Here is a 17,859-nt window from a genome sequence, read left to right as displayed (position 1 = left end):
TTCCTCCTCAACCAACACTAAATCTATTCTACTCTGTTTTAATATACCTTCTCTTAACTGCCTTCTAGTAAATTCTCTTTTTTCCGGATTTTCGTACCTCCACACATCTATTAACCCCTTTTCTCTCATTATCTCCATCAACATTCCCCTTGACTTTTCCCATCTAAATTTTACCCCCTTTCCCACATCCAATCTACTACATTTTATATTGAAATCTCCCACTATAATACATTTCCCCACAATTAATCCTTTTAACTCTTCCAAAATTTCCCTCCTTTCCACTTCTATATTTGGAACATATATATTTATTAATCTAAACTCCATATCTCTATACATAAATTCAACCACTAAAATCCTTCCCCTCTGGTCTTTATACACCTCTCTTATACCTTCTACAATATCTTTTTTAAATAATATTGCCACACCTCTTGCATTTTTTGCACCATTATTATAGTATATGTCCCCTCTCCACTCTTCTCTCATCTCCTTTACTTTATCCTCCTCCCAGTTTGTCTCCTGTATACAGATTATATCACTCCTATAAGTAAATAATAATTTTTTCATCTTGTTTTTATCCCGTAACCCATTTATATTTATTGAAGTTACAGTGGCCATGAGAGTAACCTAAAAGAAAAACAAAACAAAACCAGGAACACACGTACAATTCAAACATACATTACATACCCGCTCGCGGTTCTTTTATCTGCTCAACCTGTTCTCCGTCGATCTCAGACTTCCTCTTTGCACTCAGTCTTTTAATCTTTGTTTTCAATCCATCTTTCTTTTCTCGGTCTCCCTTTTCTCCACCTCTGCTTTCTATCACTTTCTGTGCAGTATTTTTATTTTCCTCTTGTTTACCTCTTTCTTTCACATTACTTTCATCTGTCTCCTCCTCTTCTTCGATCTCTTCCGACTGCTCCATCTCCTCCTCCTCCTCCCCATCATCCACTTCACTGAAACTTTCAGCTCTGTCCCGCCATTCCATTTTGCTTCTTCTTTCGCTATCTTCAGCTCCGTCTTTCTCTCCACCGCTCACCACATCAGTTGTTTCCTCCTCTTGCTCCTCTGTCAGAACACTGTTCCTCTTTTTACCATATTCTTGAACATCCACTCTCTCTCTCTCTAATCCCATCCATTCTTCACAATCTCTTGCATAATGGCCTCCACCATTGCACTTGAAGCACTTTAATTCAGGGCACTCTCTAATTATGTGCCCTGGCTTGATACAGAGTCTGCAAACACGTATTTGTCTATCATGGATGACACGAAAAAATTCGGTGCCTCTCAGAGTCTCAAACTTTGTGGAGTATGGTAGTGAACATACCTGTTCTGTGAAGCGCACTTTTAAGAAACGTGTCCCATCAACTATATCCGTTCCAGGCCACACCCGGCGTTTGATTGGTGAAAGTGGTCGTACTCCCCACTCATGTAGCTTGGCGAGTATCTTCTCATCCTCTAAGTACACAGGCAAATTGATAAAGGACACCACCATATCGTTATTCAGTATATCCCTGGCATGCACCATCACTCCTTTCACTCTCACTCCATCCATTAGTTTCCTCTTTGTCTCTTCATCCTTCATTGTGAGCTCATAGACCCTTTCACCTCTCACCCTGCAGCCAATCACTTCTCCACACTCCTTCTTTACTCCTTTCAGTAAATCCATCATTGAAATCTTTTCATTTCCCTCCACCTCTACCTCCACAGTCAGCTCTTTGTTGTACTTCCCTTTCAATTTTCCTTGCACTCCTCTGCTGTTTTCTTCTCCCTCTTCCCACAAATGTCCTGTGGCTTTATTTGTCTCCTGTTGCTTTTGGATCACTGCTTGTTTGACTTCACCTCTTCTTTGCTCCTCCTCTTCATTCCTCCCATTGCTACTTTTTCTCATCATGGTTTGTTCTGTTTCTTCATCTGCAACCATGCTGTGCATCTGCAGCATGCTACAAGGAAAAGAAGTAAAAAAAAGTCCCCCAGACAGCCTAAGCTGTCGGGGGAATTTATGAAGGTCAACACTGACTATCCAGCAATTAATGTCCCAAGCAAAAAAACAAATCTGAAAACCAAACTATTTAGAACCAAACAATTAATTAAACAAACAGGATTGATGCTTTCTCTCTGTGCTGCAAGCCTGTCACTTCCTGTGAGCTCTCTATCGCCCCCAGGTTGGTATGGCCGTAAGCGAAGGCTGCTGCTGCTTCTGCTTGCTGCTTTTTTATTTAAAGATCAGCCACTCTAATCTCCAGTTCAATATATAGGTAGGGAAGAAAACCCAAAAGCTTACAGCACCTGGTATTATTCCCAGGCAGTCTCCCATCCAAGTAGTAACCAGAACCAAACATGCTAAGATTCAGAGATCTGGCATTGACTCTTTTTTTTTTTTCAAGATTATTACATAACTAATGAAAATTTTCCAAAAAGCTTACAGCACCTGGTATTCCCAGGCGGTCTCCCATCCAAGTACTAACCAAGCCCAAACCTGCTTAGCTTCCGAGATCAGACGAGATCAGGCATAGCCAGGTTGGTATGGCCGTAAGCGAAAGCTGCTGCAAAGAGAGGGCTAATTAAAGATCAGCCACTGTAATCTCCAGTACATTATATAAATAGGGACGAAAACCCAAAAGCTTACAGCACCTGGCATTCCCAGGCGGTCTCCCATCCAAGTAGTAACCAGAACCAAACATGCTGAGATTCAGACATCGGGCATTGACTCTTTTTTTTTTTTTTTTCAAGATTATTACATAACTAATGAAAATTTTCCAAAAAGCTTACAGCACCTGGTATTCCCAGGCGGTCTCCCATCCAAGTACTAACCAAGCCCAAACCTGCTTAGCTTCCGAGATCAGACGAGATCGGGCATAGCCAGGTTGGTATGGCCGTAAGCGAAAGCTGCTGCAAAGAGAGGGCTAATTAAAGATCAGCCACTGTAATCTCCAGTACATTATATAAATAGGGACGAAAACCCAAAAGCTTACAGCACCTAGCAATCCCAGGCGGTCTTCCATCCAAGTAGTAACCAGAACCAAACATGCTAAGATTCAGACATCGGGCATTGACTCTTTTTTTTTTTTGCACGATTATTATATAATTAGTGAAGAAATTCCAAAAAGTAAAAAAGTTTGAAAAATTTCCAAAAAGCTTTCAGCACCTGGTATTCCCAAGCGGTTTCCCATCCAAGTACTAACCAGGCATAGCCAGGTATGGCCGTAAGCGAAGGCTGCTGCAGAGAGAGGGCTATTTAAAGATCAGCCACTCTAATCTCCAGTTCAATATATAAGTAGGGAAGAAAACCCAAAAGCTTACAGCACCTGGTATTATTCCCAGGCAGTCTCCCATCCAAGTAGTAACCAGAACCAAACATGCTAATATTCAGATATCGGGCATTGACTCTTTTTTTTTTTTTGCACGATTATTATATAATTAGTGAAAAAATTCCAAAAAGTAAAAAATTGTGAAACATTTCCAAAAAGCTTTCAGCACCTGGTATTCCCAGGCGGTTTCCCATCCAAGTACTAACCAGGCATAGCCAGGTATGGCCGTAAGCGAAGGCTGCTGCAGAGAGAGGGCTATTTAAAGATCAGCCACTCTAATCTCCAGTTCAATATATAAGTAGGGAAGAAAACCCAAAAGCTTACAGCACCTGGTATTATTCCCAGGCAGTCTCCCATCCAAGTCGTAACCAGAACCAAACATGCTAAGATTCAGAGATCTGGCATTGACTCTTTTTTTTTTTTTTTCAAGATTATTACATAACTAATAAAAATTTTCCAAAAAGCTTACAGCACCTGGTATTCCCAGGCGGTTTCCCATCCAAGTACTAACCAGGCATAGCCAGGTATGGCCGTAAGCGAAGGCTGCTGCAGAGAGAGGGCTATTTAAAGATCAGCCACTCTAATCTCCAGTTCAATATATAAGTAGGGAAGAAAACCCAAAAGCTTACAGCACCTGGTATTATTCCCAGGCAGTCTTCCATCCAAGTAGTAACCAGAACCAAACATGCTAAGATTCAGAGATCGGGCATTGACTCTTTTTTTTTTTTTGCACGATTATTATATAATTAGTGAAAAAATTCCAAAAAGTAAAAAATTGTGAAACATTTCCAAAAAGCTTTCAGCACCTGGTATTCCCAGGCGGTTTCCCATCCAAGTACTAACCAGGCATAGCCAGGTATGGCCGTAAGCGAAGGCTGATGCAGAGAGAGGGCTATTTAAAGATCAGCCACTCTAATCTCCAGTTCAATATATAAGTAAGGAAGAAAAGCCAAAAGCTTACAGCACCTGGTATTATTCCCAGGCAGTCTCCCATCCAAGAAGTAACCAGAACCAAACATGCTAAGATTCAGAGATCTGGCATTGACTCTTTTTTTTTTTTTTCAAGATTATTACATAACTAATGAAAATTTTCCAAAAAGCTTACAGCACCCGGTATTCCCAGGCGGTCTCCCATCCAAGTACTAACCAAGCCCAAACCTGCTTAGCTTCTGAGATCAGACGAGATCGGGCATAGCCAGGTTGGTATGGCGGTAAGCGAAAGCTGCTGCAAAGAGAGGGCTAATTAAAGATCAGCCACTGTAATCTCCAGTACATTATATAAATAGGGACGAAAACCCAAAAGCTTACAGCACCTGGCAATCCCAGGCGGTCTCCCATCCAAGTAGTAACCAGAACCAAACATGCTAAGATTCAGACATCGGGCATTGACTCTGTTTTTTTTTTTTTTGCACGATTATTATATAATGAGTGAAGAAATTCCAAAAAGTAAAAAATTTTGAAAAATTTCCAAAAAGCTTTCAGCACCTGGTATTCCCAAGCGGTTTCCCATCCAAGTACTAACCAGGCATAGCCAGGTATGGCCGTAAGCGAAGGCTGCTGCAGAGAGAGGGCTATTTAAAGATCAGCCACTCTAATCTCCAGTTCAATATATAAGTAGGGAAGAAAACCCAAAAGCTTACAGCACCTGGTATTATTCCCAGGCAGTCTCCCATCCAAGTAGTAACCAGAACCAAACATGCTAAGATTCAGAGATCGGGCATTGACTCTTTTTTTTTTTTTGCACGATTATTATATAATTAGTGAAAAAATTCAAAAAAGTAAAAAATTGTGAAACATTTCCAAAAAGCTTTCAGCACCTGGTATTCCCAGGCGGTCTCCCATCCAAGTACTAACCAGGCATAGCCAGGTATGGCCGTAAGCGAAGGCTGCTGCAGAGAGAGGGCTATTTAAAGATCAGCCACTCTAATCTCCAGTTCAATATATAAGTAGGGAAGAAAACCCAAAAGCTTACAGCACCTGGTATTATTCCCAGGCAGTCTCCCATCCAAGTAGTAACCAGAACCAAACATGCTAAGATTCAGAGATCTGGCATTGACTCTTTTTTTTTTTTTCTTCAAGATTATTACATAACTAATGAAAATTTTCCAAAAAGCTTACAGCACCTGGTATTCCCAGGCGGTCTCCCATCCAAGTAGTAACCAGAACCAAATATGCTAAGATTCAGACATCGGGCATTGACTCTTTTTTTTTTTTGCACGAATATTATATAATGAGTGAAGAAATTCCAAAAAGTAAAAAATTTTGAAAAATTTCCAAAAAGCTTTCAGCACCTGGTATTCCCAAGCGGTTTCCCATCCAAGTACTAACCAGGCATAGCCAGGTATGGCCGTAAGCGAAGGCTGCTGCAGAGAGAGGGCTATTTAAAGATCAGCCACTCTAATCTCCAGTTCAATATATAAGTAGGGAAGAAAACCCAAAAGCTTACAGCACCTGGTATTATTCCCAGGCAGTCTCCCATCCAAGTAGTAACCAGAACCAAACATTCTAAGATTCAGAGATTGGCCATTGACTCTTTTTTTTTTTTTTTTTTCAAGATTATTACATAACTAATGAAAATTTTCCAAAAAGCTTACAGCACCTGGTATTCCCAGGCGGTCTCCCATCCCAAGTACTAACCAAGCCCAAACCTGCTTAGCTTCTGAGATCAGACGAGATCAGGCATAGCCAGGTTGGTATGGCCGTAAGCGAAATCTGCTGCAAAGAGAGGGCTATTTAAAGATCAGACACTCTAATCTCCAGTTCATTATATAAGTTCGGAATAAAACCCAAAAGCTTACAGCACCTGGTATTCCCAGGCGGTCTCCCATCCAAGTACTAACCAGAACCAAACATGCTAAGATTCAGAGATCTGGCATTGACTCTTTTTTTTTTTTTTTCAAGATTATTACATAACTAATGAAAATTTTCCAAAAAGCTTACAGCACCTGGTATTCCCAGGCTGTCTCCCATCCAAGTACTAACCAAGCCCAAACCTGCTTAGCTTCCGAGATCAGACGAGATCAGGCATAGTCAGGTTGGTATGGCCGTAAGCGAAAGCTGCTGCAAAGAGAGGGCTATTTAAAGATCAGACACTCTAATCTCCAGTTCATTATATAAGTTCGGAATAAAACCCAAAAGCTTACAGCACCTGGTATTCCCAGGCGGTCTCCAATCCAAGTACTAACCAGGCCCAAACCTGCTTAGCTTCCAAGACCAGACGAGATCGGGCATAGCCAGGTTGGTATGGCCGTAAGCGAAGGCTGCTGCAGAGAGAGGGCTATTTAAAGATCAGCCACTCTAATCTCCAGTTCAATATATAGGTAGGGAAGAAAACCCAAAAGCTTACAACACCTGGTATTATTCCCAGGCAGTCTCCCATCCAAGTAGTAACCAGAACCAAACATGCTAAGATTCAGACATCGGGCATTGACTCTTTTTTTTTTTTTTTTCAAGATTATTACATAACTAATGAAAATTTTCCAAAAAGCTTACAGCACCTGGTATTCCCAGGCGGTCTCCCATCCAAGTACTAACCAAGCCCAAACCTGCTTAGCTTCCGAGATCAGACGAGATCGGGCACAGCCAGGTTGGTATGGCCGTAAGCGAAAGCTGCTGCAAAGAGAGGGCTAATTAAAGATCAGCCACTGTAATCTCCAGTACATTATATAAATAGGGACGAAAACCCAAAAGCTTACAGCACCTAGCAATCCCAGGCGGTCTTCCATCCAAGTAGTAACCAGAACCAAACATGCTAAGATTCAGACATCGGGCATTGACTCTTTTTTTTTTTTTGCACGATTATTATATAATTAATGAAGAAATTCCAAAAAGTAAAAAAGTTTGAAAAATTTCCAAAAAGCTTTCAGCACCTGGTATTCCCAAGCGGTTTCCCATCCAAGTACTAACCAGGCATAGCCAGGTATGGCCGTAAGCGAAGGCTGCTGCAGAGAGAGGGCTATTTAAAGATCAGCCACTCTAATCTCCAGTTCAATACATAAGTAGGGAAGAAAACCCAAAAGCTTACAGCACCTGGTATTATTCTCAGGCAGTCTCCCATCCAAGTAGTAACCAGAACCAAACATGCTAAGATTCAGAGATCGGGCATTGACTCTTTTTTTTTTTTTGCACGATTATTATATAATTAGTGAAAAAATTCCAAAAAGTTAAAAATTGTGAAACATTTCCAAAAAGCTTTCAGCACCTGGTATTCCCAGGCGGTCTCCCATCCAAGTACTAACCAAGCCCAAACCTGCTTAGCTTCCGAGATCAGACGAGATCAGGCATAACCTTTTTTTTTTTTTTTTTTTTTTTTTTATTAAGAAATTTCAATCAATAAAATACAATAGATTAAACGCAATCAACAGAAAATACAGAACATTGCCTTTACACATCCCTACATTACACATCTTTCCTTTACATAGATAATTTAAAAATCTCCTTCACTTCCTGGCAGCTTCCACATTAAATCATTTAAAACACAATAAACTTTTGGGGTAAAAACATCATAAAAAGAGTCTAACATATTTACACCTTTAAAGTACACATACAGTCTTTCAGTATATAATTCTGTTTTTCTTTTAAACATCCTCCAAACATCCAACACAATTTTTTCCTTTTTAGCCACAGTTCTTCTGTCCCATATTGCACTTTTCATTAGCATTACACACAGATTAATGAAACTTTTGTTTTGAAACTTTTTTTCCCAACCAAACATAACAACTCTGTTCCATTCCATTACATTTTCATCCCACTCCTCAGTCACATCTTTAATTAAACATTTACATTTCCTTAAAAAGTCCTCTAGCTCTCTACAATGTAAAAACATATGTAAAATCCCCTCTTCCTCTTCCTGGCACACTTTACACAGAGCATTTTCTTCCATTCCTATTTTATTTAAAATAACATCAGTAAAAACCACTTTATGCCTTATAAAATACTCCAAACATTCCAATTTTGTTTCCACACATTTCCCCGTCATGTTTCTCCATATACACTCTTTTTTTAAATCTTTGAATTTCTGCACCCAGTAACCATTTGCAATCGGCTCTTTAAAAACATCATCTCTAAAAGCACAATAAATCATTTTCACAGTACATTCCTTAAAATCATACAGTTTTCCCCCTAATTTCACATGAATACATTTCTCTTTTGGCTCTCCTTCCATACTCTCTATTCTTTTTATCCACTCTTTAGGTATTGCATTTTTAATGATTTCATATTTATTTTTTATTACTTGTTCACTGTAATCCTCTTTTGCCTCCTCCATTGCATCTACAATAAATTGTGTTGGTAAAAACCCTTCTTTAAATTCATACAAAACATCTCTCACTCTTGTTATCCCCACTTCCATCCATTTCTTTAAAAAAATTCCTTTGTCTTGTTTTAAAATGTTTTGGTTTAAAAACAGAGGTTGATTTAAAATGTTTTCTCTCCCATGTGGATCATACTCAAGTCTATCTAAAAATTTTCCCCAGGCACTAAACATTTCCCTATAAAACTCTGGTAAGCACTCTGTCATCCAATTCTTTGTTTTCATCCATAAAATCCCATCCCCCATGTTAAAATCCCCACATTTGTTTAAAAAATATTCCATTGTCTTTTTCCATGCAGTTTTGTGACCATCATCTAGATATTTTTTTACTATTTTAATTCTTAAGCTATTTTTTCTCTGTTCAACATCAATTAATCCCATCCCTCCTTTCCCTATTTCTCCTATTAATGTACTATATGCAATTCTTGACGGTTTACTATTCCATAAAAAATCTAAAAAACATTTTTTCAACCTTGTCTCCACCCACATTGGCATAGCAGTCACATATAAAACATACCACAACTTTGACACCATTAACACATTTAAAATTAAAACCTTCCCTTTTAAACTTAATGTCCTCAATTTCCAAAAATTTAACCTTCTTTCAATACCTCCTACTATTTCTTCCCACATTTTTTCTTTAACATTCCTTTCTTCTTTTCCCATTAGAACACCTAAAATCCTTATTTCTTTTGTTTCTTTAAAATGAAAATACTCTGTTAAAACAGTCACTCCTCCAAATCTCATATATATAGTTTTTTCTTCATTTATCTTACCTCCTGATCCCCTACAAAACATCTGTACTACTTCCATTACTTTATTAACACTCTCTATATCTTTAACTATTATTGTCGTATCATCTGCATATTGAAATATTTTTTCATTTCCCCCACTTCCTTCAATGTTTATCCCTCTTATGTCTTCGTCTATTTTAATAGCTAATCCCAATGGTTCTGCAACTAAAGAATATAAAAGCGCTGATAATGGACATCCTTGTCTTATTGATCTAGTAATTTTAAAACATTCAGTTAAAAAACCATTACACTGTATTCTTGTTATTGCTCCCCTATATAAAATTGTAATCCACTTGATAAAATTTTCCCCAAACCCGTACCTTCTTAAAATTCCAAATAAATATTCAGGCTCCACTCTATCAAAAGCCTTTTCGAAATCCAAACTAATAACATATCCTTTTTTGTTTTTTTCTTTCATATATCTTATTCTATCTATTATACTTAAAGTTGTGTCCGCTATATCTTTCCCTTTAACTCCATACACTTGATTTGTTTCAATTATGGTTGGCATTACCTCTTTCAATCTGTTGGCTAAAACTTTTGTTAAAATTTTCAGATCTGTATTCAACATTGTAATTGGTCTATAATTTTTTAAGTCTACTTTATCTCCTTTTCTTTTATATATCAACTTTAATAATCCCATCCCCATTCTCTGATTCATTTCTTCTTTTTTAAAGATCTCTTCATATACTTCTTTTAAAATACTGGTTAAAAAATCTTTAAAAACAATATAAAATTCACTCCCCAAACCATCTATACCTGGACTTTTATTTTTGTTTAATTCACTTATTGCTCTTTTTATCTCTTCTTCTCTTATCTCTTCATCACACTCTTTTTTGTCTACTTCTCCTACTGTTGTTTTTATTTGCTTAAGTAACTCCAATTTCTCTTCTTCCTTCAACCCCTCAGTACTAAACAGGTTCTCATAATATGCTTTTACTTCTTTTAATATTTCCTCATTTGTTTCCACCACTACACCATTTTTTCCTCTTATTTCTTTAATCATTCCAGCTTTCCCTCGTATTTTTTCTAGATCAAAGAAAAATTTTGTACATTTTTCTCCCTCCACAGTATATTTAGCTTTACTTCTTAGTCTTGATCCTTCATATTTTTTCTCTTCCATTTCTTTCAATATTCCCTCCAATTCTTTTATTTTTTGTATATCTTTCCCATTCTCATTTAATTCCTTTTCCAATTTCTCTCTTATTTCTCTCTCCTTCTTCCTCTTACATATCTGTATTAATTTGCAATACTTTATTGTGAATTTTTTAACTAAATATTTAACATTTTCCCACCATATCCTTTTATCTTCACTGTACATTTCATTCTCCTTTTCTTTTTCAATAATTTCTTTAATACTTAAAACATACTCCTCATTCTTCAAAACCTCTACATTTAACACCCATACACCCGGCCCTCTTTTCACTGAACTCCAGTCTACTTGCAAAAAAATTGGTTTATGGTCACTTAAGCTTGATTCTTCATATTTAATGTTACCGATATATCCTTCAATGTTCCTTGTACACAAAATAAAATCAATCCTTGTCTTACACATAAAATTCCCTACTAATTGCCTCCTTGAATATTCTTTCTTTTTTTCATTTCTTTCTCTCCATACATCAATCATATTATTTTCTTCCATTAATAGTTTCAGTTCTTTTCTTCCTTTATCATTTTTAAAAACCATTCCCTCACCCATTTCTAATTTACTGAAAACGGTATTAAAATCACCCATCATAATAACTTCTTTATGCTTTTTTAAAAAATCTCTTAATACATTAAAATATTCCTTCTTTTCATTCTCTACAGTCGGTGCATGAATATTAACTACAATAACTTTTTTCTCCTCATACTCCATTTCAACCGCAATACATTTCCCATCTACGTCATTATATATTGTTTTACATGATACCCCACAGTTTTCTTTTATTAAAATCGCAACTCCTCTTCCAAGCCTCCCATCACCATTGTTATATAAAATCTCTCCGCTCCACCTTTTCCTTATTTCAGTCATGTACTCTTCCCTCCAGTTAGTTTCTTGTAATAAAATCACATCCTCTCCTTTACACATTTCTTTCACCTTTTCAAATTTACCCATGTCCATCAATCCCCTTGCATTAAAAGTAACACAACTTAAAACCATTAAAATAAATAAAAATAAATACATAAAAAACATTATTTTCCATCTTCTCCCTCCAGCCCTCTTAACACTTCATATCGGTTTACACTTTTTACTCGGCCCCTTGTCATTAACTTTTTTCTTGCATTTTCCACATTTGGTTTTACCTTTAATGTTCTTCTTCTACTTTGTCCTCTCTCCCCTCTGTCTTTTCCCATGTTGTCCATCCTTGTTTCTTCTTCACTGTCCATTTCTTTGTTTTGATCATACATTCCCTGTTCATCCCTCTCCACATTATCCAAAAGATTTTTAAAACTGTCAGATATTTCCATTTCTGTCCATTGGGTATTCTGTTCTGCTGTTTGTTCCTCATCCATATCATTCTTTTTTCCTTCTTCTTCTTCCTCTTGGTTTCCTGTTCCTCCTTCTGTTTCCTTTTGTGATAATCCTTCATCCCCTTGTCCTTCATCAATATCTCCTTCCTCTTCAGTGTTTCCTTCATGCACCTGTCCGTCCACCCGATGCTCCAGACCTCCTTCCTCTCCCTCCATCCAACACTCACACTTGTTTAAAATCTTTTGACACTCCGGGCATCTGACCGCATTGCAATCCCTTGCGAAATGTCCCCTTTCCTCGCACTTGTGACACTTAAATTCAGGGCATTCTTTGAGCAGATGATCCGGGCTCATGCACAGCTTACAGGTCTTCACCTGGTGGCTGTGCATCACCCTAAAGTACTGCGGCCCTTCTGCTGTTTCCAGCTTTGTGCTGTAGGGCAATGATGCCACCTCCTTGGGGAATCTCACTTTTAAAAACCTTGTTCCATCCTCTATTTCAGTGCCCGGGTAGCATCTTCTTTTTAATTTTGAAATGGGATTAACTCCCCATCCCTCCAATTTTCTAAAAATGTCTTTATCATCAAGGTAGACAGGCAGGTGCATGAAGGAAACAACATAATCTCTATTTTGCAGTTTCTTTATCTCACAGTTAACTCCTTTAATTAACAATCCCTCAGTCAGATCATCACATGTTTCTTCTTTCTCCATTGTCAGTTCATATTCCTTTCCTTGTCTTGGCCTTAGTGCTAAAATTTTACCATATCCACATTTTTCCGTCACCGCTTTAATAATATCCACAGCTCTCACCTCATTTACGTTCTCGACATTCACAATCACAGTTGCCTCCTTTAAGTATTTCCTTTCACCAATTTTATCTCTTGCATCTTGTTTTTTACCGTGTCCTGCTCGTTGTCGATACTCCACTCCAGGATCATTTGCCATGCGTGTCTCTCCAGCCAGTCCAGGGTCATTTGCCATACGTGTCTCTCCAAGCAGTCCAGTGTCGTTTGCCATACGTGTCTCTCCAGCCAGTCCAGTTTCGTTTGCCATACGTGTCTCTCCAGCCATTCCAGTGTCGTTTGCCATGCGTGTCTCTCCAGCCAGTCCAGTGTCGTTTGCCAATAATCCGTCCATTGTACAAAAATCAAACAAAAAATTAACCACCCTCCAGCCAGCAAGATGCTGCTGTTAGGTGGTTTAAAACAGAAAAAACACAAAAAATAAACTAAAGTCCAAAAACAACTCACAAAACAAACACTGACAGAAAAATCAAAATGGAGGAGAGCCTTCCTCTCCCAACTGCAGCCAACACTTCCTGTAGCTCTCTAGCGCCCTCAGGTTGGTATGGCCGTAAGCGAAAGCTGCTGCAAAGAGAGGGCTATTTAAAGATCAGCCACTCTAATCTCCAGTTCAATATATAAGTAGGGAATAAAACCCAAAAGCTTACAGCACCTGGTATTATTCTCAGGCAGTCTCCCATCCAAGTAGTAACCAGAACCAAACATTCTAAGATTCAGAGATTGGGCATTGACTCTTTTTTTTTTTTTTTTTTCAAGATTATTACATAACTAATGAAAATTTTCCAAAAAGCTTACAGCACCTGGTATTCCCAGGCGGTCTCCCATCCAAGTACTCACCAAGCCCAAACCTGCTTAGCTTCCGAGATCAGACGAGATCGGGCATAGCCAGGTTGGTATGGCCGTAAGCGAAAGCTGCTGCAAAGAGAGGTCTAATTAAAGATCAGCCACTGTAATCTCCAGTACATTATATAAATAGGGACGAAAACCCAAAAGCTTACAGCACCTAGCAATCCCAGGCGGTCTCCCATCCAAGTAGTAACCAGAACCAAACATGCTAAGATTCAGACATCAGGCATTGACTCTTTTTTTTTTTTTTGCACGATTATTATATAATTAGTGAAGAAATTCCAAAAAGTAAAACATTTTAAAAAATTTCCAAAAAGCTTTCAGCACCTGGTATTCCCAAGCGGTTTCCCATCCAAGTACTAACCAGGCATAGCCAGGTATGGCCGTAAGCGAAGGCTGCTGCAGAGAGAGGGCTGTTTAAAGATCAGCCACTGTAATCTCCAGTACATTATATAAATAGGGACGAAAACCCAAAAGCTTACAGCACCTGGCAATCCCAGGCGGTCTCCCATCCAAGTAGTAACCAGAACCAAACATGCTAAGATTCAGACATCGGGCATTGACTCTTTTTTTTTTTTTTTGCACGATTATTATATAATTAGTGAAAAAATTCCAAAAAGTAAAAAATTGTGAAACATTTCCAAAAAGCTTTCAGCACCTGGTATTCCCAGGCGGTCTCCCATCCAAGTACTAACCAGGCATAGCCAGGTATGGCCGTAAGCGAAGGCTGCTGCAGAGAGAGGGCTATTTAAAGATCAGCCACTCTAATCTCCAGTTCAATATATAAGTAGGGAAGAAAACCCAAAAGCTTACAGCACCTGGTATTATTCCCAGGCAGTCTCCCATCCAAGTAGTAACCAGAACCAAACATGCTAAGATTCAGAGATCTGGCATTGACTCTTTTTTTTTTTTTCTTCAAGATTATTACATAACTAATGAAAATTTTCCAAAAAGCTTACAGCACCTGGTATTCCCAGGTGGTCTCCCATCCAAGTAGTAACCAGAACCAAATATGCTAAGATTCAGACATCGGGCATTGACTCTTTTTTTTTTTTGCACGAATATTATATAATGAGTGAAGAAATTCCAAAAAGTAAAAAATTTTGAAAAATTTCCAAAAAGCTTTCAGCACCTGGTATTCCCAAGCGGTTTCCCATCCAAGTACTAACCAGGCATAGCCAGGTATGGCCGTAAGCGAAGGCTGCTGCAGAGAGAGGGCTATTTAAAGATCAGCCACTCTAATCTCCAGTTCAATATATAAGTAGGGAAGAAAACCCAAAAGCTTACAGCACCTGGTATTATTCCCAGGCAGTCTCCCATCCAAGTAGTAACCAGAACCAAACATGCTAAGATTCAGAGATCGGGCATTGACTCTTTTTTTTTTTTGCACGATTATTATATAATTAGTGAAAAAAATCCAAAAAGTAAAAAATTGTGAAACATTTCCAAAAAGCTTTCAGCACCTGGTATTCCCAGGCGGTCTCCCATCCAAGTACTAACCAAGCCCAAACCTGCTTAGCTTCCGAGATCAGACGAGATCAGGCATAGCCAGGTTGGTATGGCCGTAAGCGAAAGCTGCTGCAAAGAGAGGGCTATTTAAAGATCAGACACTCTAATCTCCAGTTCAATATATAAGTAGGGAAGAAAAGCCAAAAGCTTACAGCACCTGGTATTATTCTCAGGCAGTCTCCCATCCAAGTAGTAACCAGAACCAAACATTCTAAGATTCAGAGATTGGGCATTGACTCTTTTTTTTTTTTTTTTTTTCAAGATTATTACATAACTAATGAAAATTTTCCAAAAAGCTTACAGCACCTCGTATTCCCAGGCGGTCTCCCATCCAAGTATTAACCAAGCCCAAACCTGTTTAGCTTCTGAGATCAGACGAGATCGGGCATAGCCAGGTTGGTATGGCCGTAAGCGAAAGCTGCTGCAAAGAGAGGGCTAATTAAAGATCAGCCACTGTAATCTCCAGTACATTATATAAATAGGGACGAAAACCCAAAAGCTTACAGCACCTGGCAATCCCAGGCGGTCTCCCATCCAAGTAGTAACCAGAACCAAACATGCTAAGATTCAGACATTGGGCATTGACTCTTTTTTTTTTTTGCACAATTATTATATAATGAGTGAAGAAATTCCAAAAAGTAAAAAAATTTGAAAAATTTCCAAAAAGCTTTCAGCACCTGGTATTCCCAAGCGGTTTCCCATCCAAGTACTAACCAGGCATAGCCAGGTATGGCCGTAAGCGAAGGCTGCTGCAGAGAGAGGGCTATTTAAAGATCAGCCACTCTAATCTCCAGTTCAATATATAAGTAGGGAAGAAAACCCAAAAGCTTACAGCACCTGGTATTATTCCCAGGCAGTCTCCCATCCAAGTAGTAACCAGAACCAAACATGCTAAGATTCAGAGATCGGGCATTGACTCTTTTTTTTTTTTGCACGATTATTATATAATTAGTGAAAAAATTCCAAAAAGTAAAAAATTGTGAAACATTTCCAAAAAGCTTTCAGCACCTGGTATTCCCAGGCGGTCTCCCATCCCAAGTACTAACCAAGCCCAAACCTGCTTAGCTTCCGAGATCAGACGAGATCAGGCATAGCCAGGTTGGTATGGCCGTAAGCTAAAGCTGCTGCAAAGAGAGGGCTATTTAAAGATCAGACACTCTAATCTCCAGTTCATTATATAAGTTCGGAATAAAACCCAAAAGCTTACAGCACCTGGTATTCCCAGGCGGTCTCCCATCCAAGTACTAACCAGGCCCAAACCTGCTTAGCTTCCGAGACCAGACGAGATAGGGCATAGCCAAGTTGGTATGGCCGTAAGCGAAAGCTGCTGCAAAGAGAGGGCTAATTAAAGATCAGCCACTGTAATCTCCAGTACATTATATAAATAGGGACGAAAACCCAAAAGCTTACAGCACCTGGCAATCCCAGGCGGTCTCCCATCCAAGTAGTAACCAGAACCAAACATGCTAAGATTCAGACATCGGGCATTGACTCTTTTTTTTTTTTTTTGCACGATTATTATATAATTAGTGAAAAAATTCCAAAAAGTAAAAAATTGTGAAACTTTCCAAAAAGCTTTCAGCACCTGGTATTCCCAGGCGGTTTCCCATCCAAGTACTAACCAGGCATAGCCAGGTATGGCCGTAAGCGAAGGCTGCTGCAGAGAGAGGGCTATTTAAAGATCAGCCACACTAATCTCCAGTTCAATATATAAGTAGGGAAGAAAACCCAAAAGCTTACAGCACCTGGTATTATTCCCATGCAGTCTCCCATCCAAGTAGTAACCAGAACCAAACATGCTAAGATTCAGAGATCTGGCATTGACTCTTTTTTTTTTTTTTTTCAAGATTATTACATAACTAATGAAAATTTTCCAAAAAGCTTACAGCACCTGGTATTCCCAGGCTGTCTCCCATCCAAGTACTAACCAAGCCCAAACCTGCTTAGCTTCCGAGATCAGACGAGATCAGGCATAGCCAGGTTGGTATGGCCGTAAGCGAAAGCTGCTGCAAAGAGAGGGCTATTTAAAGATCAGACACTCTAATCTCCAGGGGCCTCATTTATAAAGCGTGCGTACGCACAAAACGGGGCTGGAAACGTACGTACGCCAGTTCCCACGCAAAGGTTGTGATCTATAAAAAACAAACTTGACGGGAGAATGTGCGCACCTTTAAGCAAACTTTGAGCCGTGCGTACGCACATTCTGGAGACAAAGGGAATTGGCGACACCGATGGTGAGGTCGTGAACTGAAGTTAGATTGTAGAAAATAAATGTGAGAAGAACGATTATAAGAATGAATGACATTTAATTTTCACTCCATTTCATACGTTATATCCACATTATCATGAAGATTAAATCCAACAGTGTTATTTGTGCCGATTGTTTTAGGCTATATACATCTAGTAAAATCCAAACGTAATTCAAAATGTATTAAAAGTAAAATAAAATAATAATCAGCGCTGCCTTACAGTCACATTGTCCACAACGGGAGCACAGGAGGACATGGCGCGATACATGTGATAGCCTACAGAATAGCATGAAATACCCTTTTATTAGAGAACTGCAGAACACAGTGTAAAAAGGAAATATTTTCCTTAATGTACATAGCCTATATCATAAAATGTCAAAGTCTGCAAATACAGTCATGAAGCACAATCGCTACTCATCATCGGTCCTAACTATTACGGTGTTCATTACAAAACCGTCAAGAAGCATGTGTTCACTATAACATTTTCGTCTTAAATTTTCGCCCACAAATTAATTAAGTGATTTTGTCAAGGTGTTAACGATCAGTCTATTTGCTAGAAACATATAAATTCTCCGGTGACCCGGG

General features: G+C 38.7%; 12 non-coding genes and 1 pseudogene across 12 annotated transcripts; all 13 read right to left on the bottom strand.

Moving 5' to 3' along the window:
* Positions 1-2,416: 2,416 nt before the first annotated feature.
* LOC132138032 (5S ribosomal RNA) lies at positions 2,417-2,535 on the bottom strand. Its single transcript, XR_009432344.1, has one exon. It is a non-coding gene; the product is annotated as a 5S ribosomal RNA (ribosomal RNA).
* Positions 2,536-2,762: 227 nt separating this feature from the next.
* On the bottom strand, positions 2,763-2,881 carry LOC132137718 (5S ribosomal RNA). The gene has a single exon (XR_009432044.1). It is a non-coding gene; the product is annotated as a 5S ribosomal RNA (ribosomal RNA).
* A 1,525-nt stretch (positions 2,882-4,406) lies between these two features.
* LOC132138873 (5S ribosomal RNA) lies at positions 4,407-4,525 on the bottom strand. Its single transcript, XR_009433150.1, has one exon. It is a non-coding gene; the product is annotated as a 5S ribosomal RNA (ribosomal RNA).
* A 1,370-nt stretch (positions 4,526-5,895) lies between these two features.
* LOC132138651 (5S ribosomal RNA) lies at positions 5,896-6,015 on the bottom strand. The gene has a single exon (XR_009432936.1). It is a non-coding gene; the product is annotated as a 5S ribosomal RNA (ribosomal RNA).
* A 226-nt stretch (positions 6,016-6,241) lies between these two features.
* LOC132138790 (5S ribosomal RNA) lies at positions 6,242-6,360 on the bottom strand. Its single transcript, XR_009433070.1, has one exon. It is a non-coding gene; the product is annotated as a 5S ribosomal RNA (ribosomal RNA).
* An 84-nt stretch (positions 6,361-6,444) lies between these two features.
* On the bottom strand, positions 6,445-6,563 carry LOC132138871 (5S ribosomal RNA). The gene has a single exon (XR_009433148.1). It is a non-coding gene; the product is annotated as a 5S ribosomal RNA (ribosomal RNA).
* Positions 6,564-6,793: 230 nt separating this feature from the next.
* LOC132137705 (5S ribosomal RNA) lies at positions 6,794-6,912 on the bottom strand. The gene has a single exon (XR_009432031.1). It is a non-coding gene; the product is annotated as a 5S ribosomal RNA (ribosomal RNA).
* Positions 6,913-13,458: 6,546 nt separating this feature from the next.
* LOC132138324 (5S ribosomal RNA) lies at positions 13,459-13,577 on the bottom strand. Its single transcript, XR_009432622.1, has one exon. It is a non-coding gene; the product is annotated as a 5S ribosomal RNA (ribosomal RNA).
* A 1,390-nt stretch (positions 13,578-14,967) lies between these two features.
* On the bottom strand, positions 14,968-15,086 carry LOC132138663 (5S ribosomal RNA). The gene has a single exon (XR_009432947.1). It is a non-coding gene; the product is annotated as a 5S ribosomal RNA (ribosomal RNA).
* Positions 15,087-15,319: 233 nt separating this feature from the next.
* LOC132138994 (5S ribosomal RNA) lies at positions 15,320-15,438 on the bottom strand (annotated as a pseudogene).
* A 583-nt stretch (positions 15,439-16,021) lies between these two features.
* LOC132138954 (5S ribosomal RNA) lies at positions 16,022-16,141 on the bottom strand. The gene has a single exon (XR_009433227.1). It is a non-coding gene; the product is annotated as a 5S ribosomal RNA (ribosomal RNA).
* An 84-nt stretch (positions 16,142-16,225) lies between these two features.
* Positions 16,226-16,344, bottom strand: LOC132138783 (5S ribosomal RNA). The gene has a single exon (XR_009433063.1). It is a non-coding gene; the product is annotated as a 5S ribosomal RNA (ribosomal RNA).
* Positions 16,345-16,904: 560 nt separating this feature from the next.
* Positions 16,905-17,023, bottom strand: LOC132138793 (5S ribosomal RNA). Its single transcript, XR_009433073.1, has one exon. It is a non-coding gene; the product is annotated as a 5S ribosomal RNA (ribosomal RNA).
* Positions 17,024-17,859: the final 836 nt, after the last annotated feature.

Source organism: Carassius carassius, unplaced genomic scaffold (genome assembly GCF_963082965.1).
Source record: "Carassius carassius unplaced genomic scaffold, fCarCar2.1 SCAFFOLD_57, whole genome shotgun sequence".
Taxonomy (NCBI): Eukaryota; Metazoa; Chordata; class Actinopteri; order Cypriniformes; family Cyprinidae; genus Carassius; species Carassius carassius.
The sequence above is the reverse complement of the archived record's forward strand: the minus strand, read 5'-3'. Positions and strand labels throughout refer to the sequence as shown.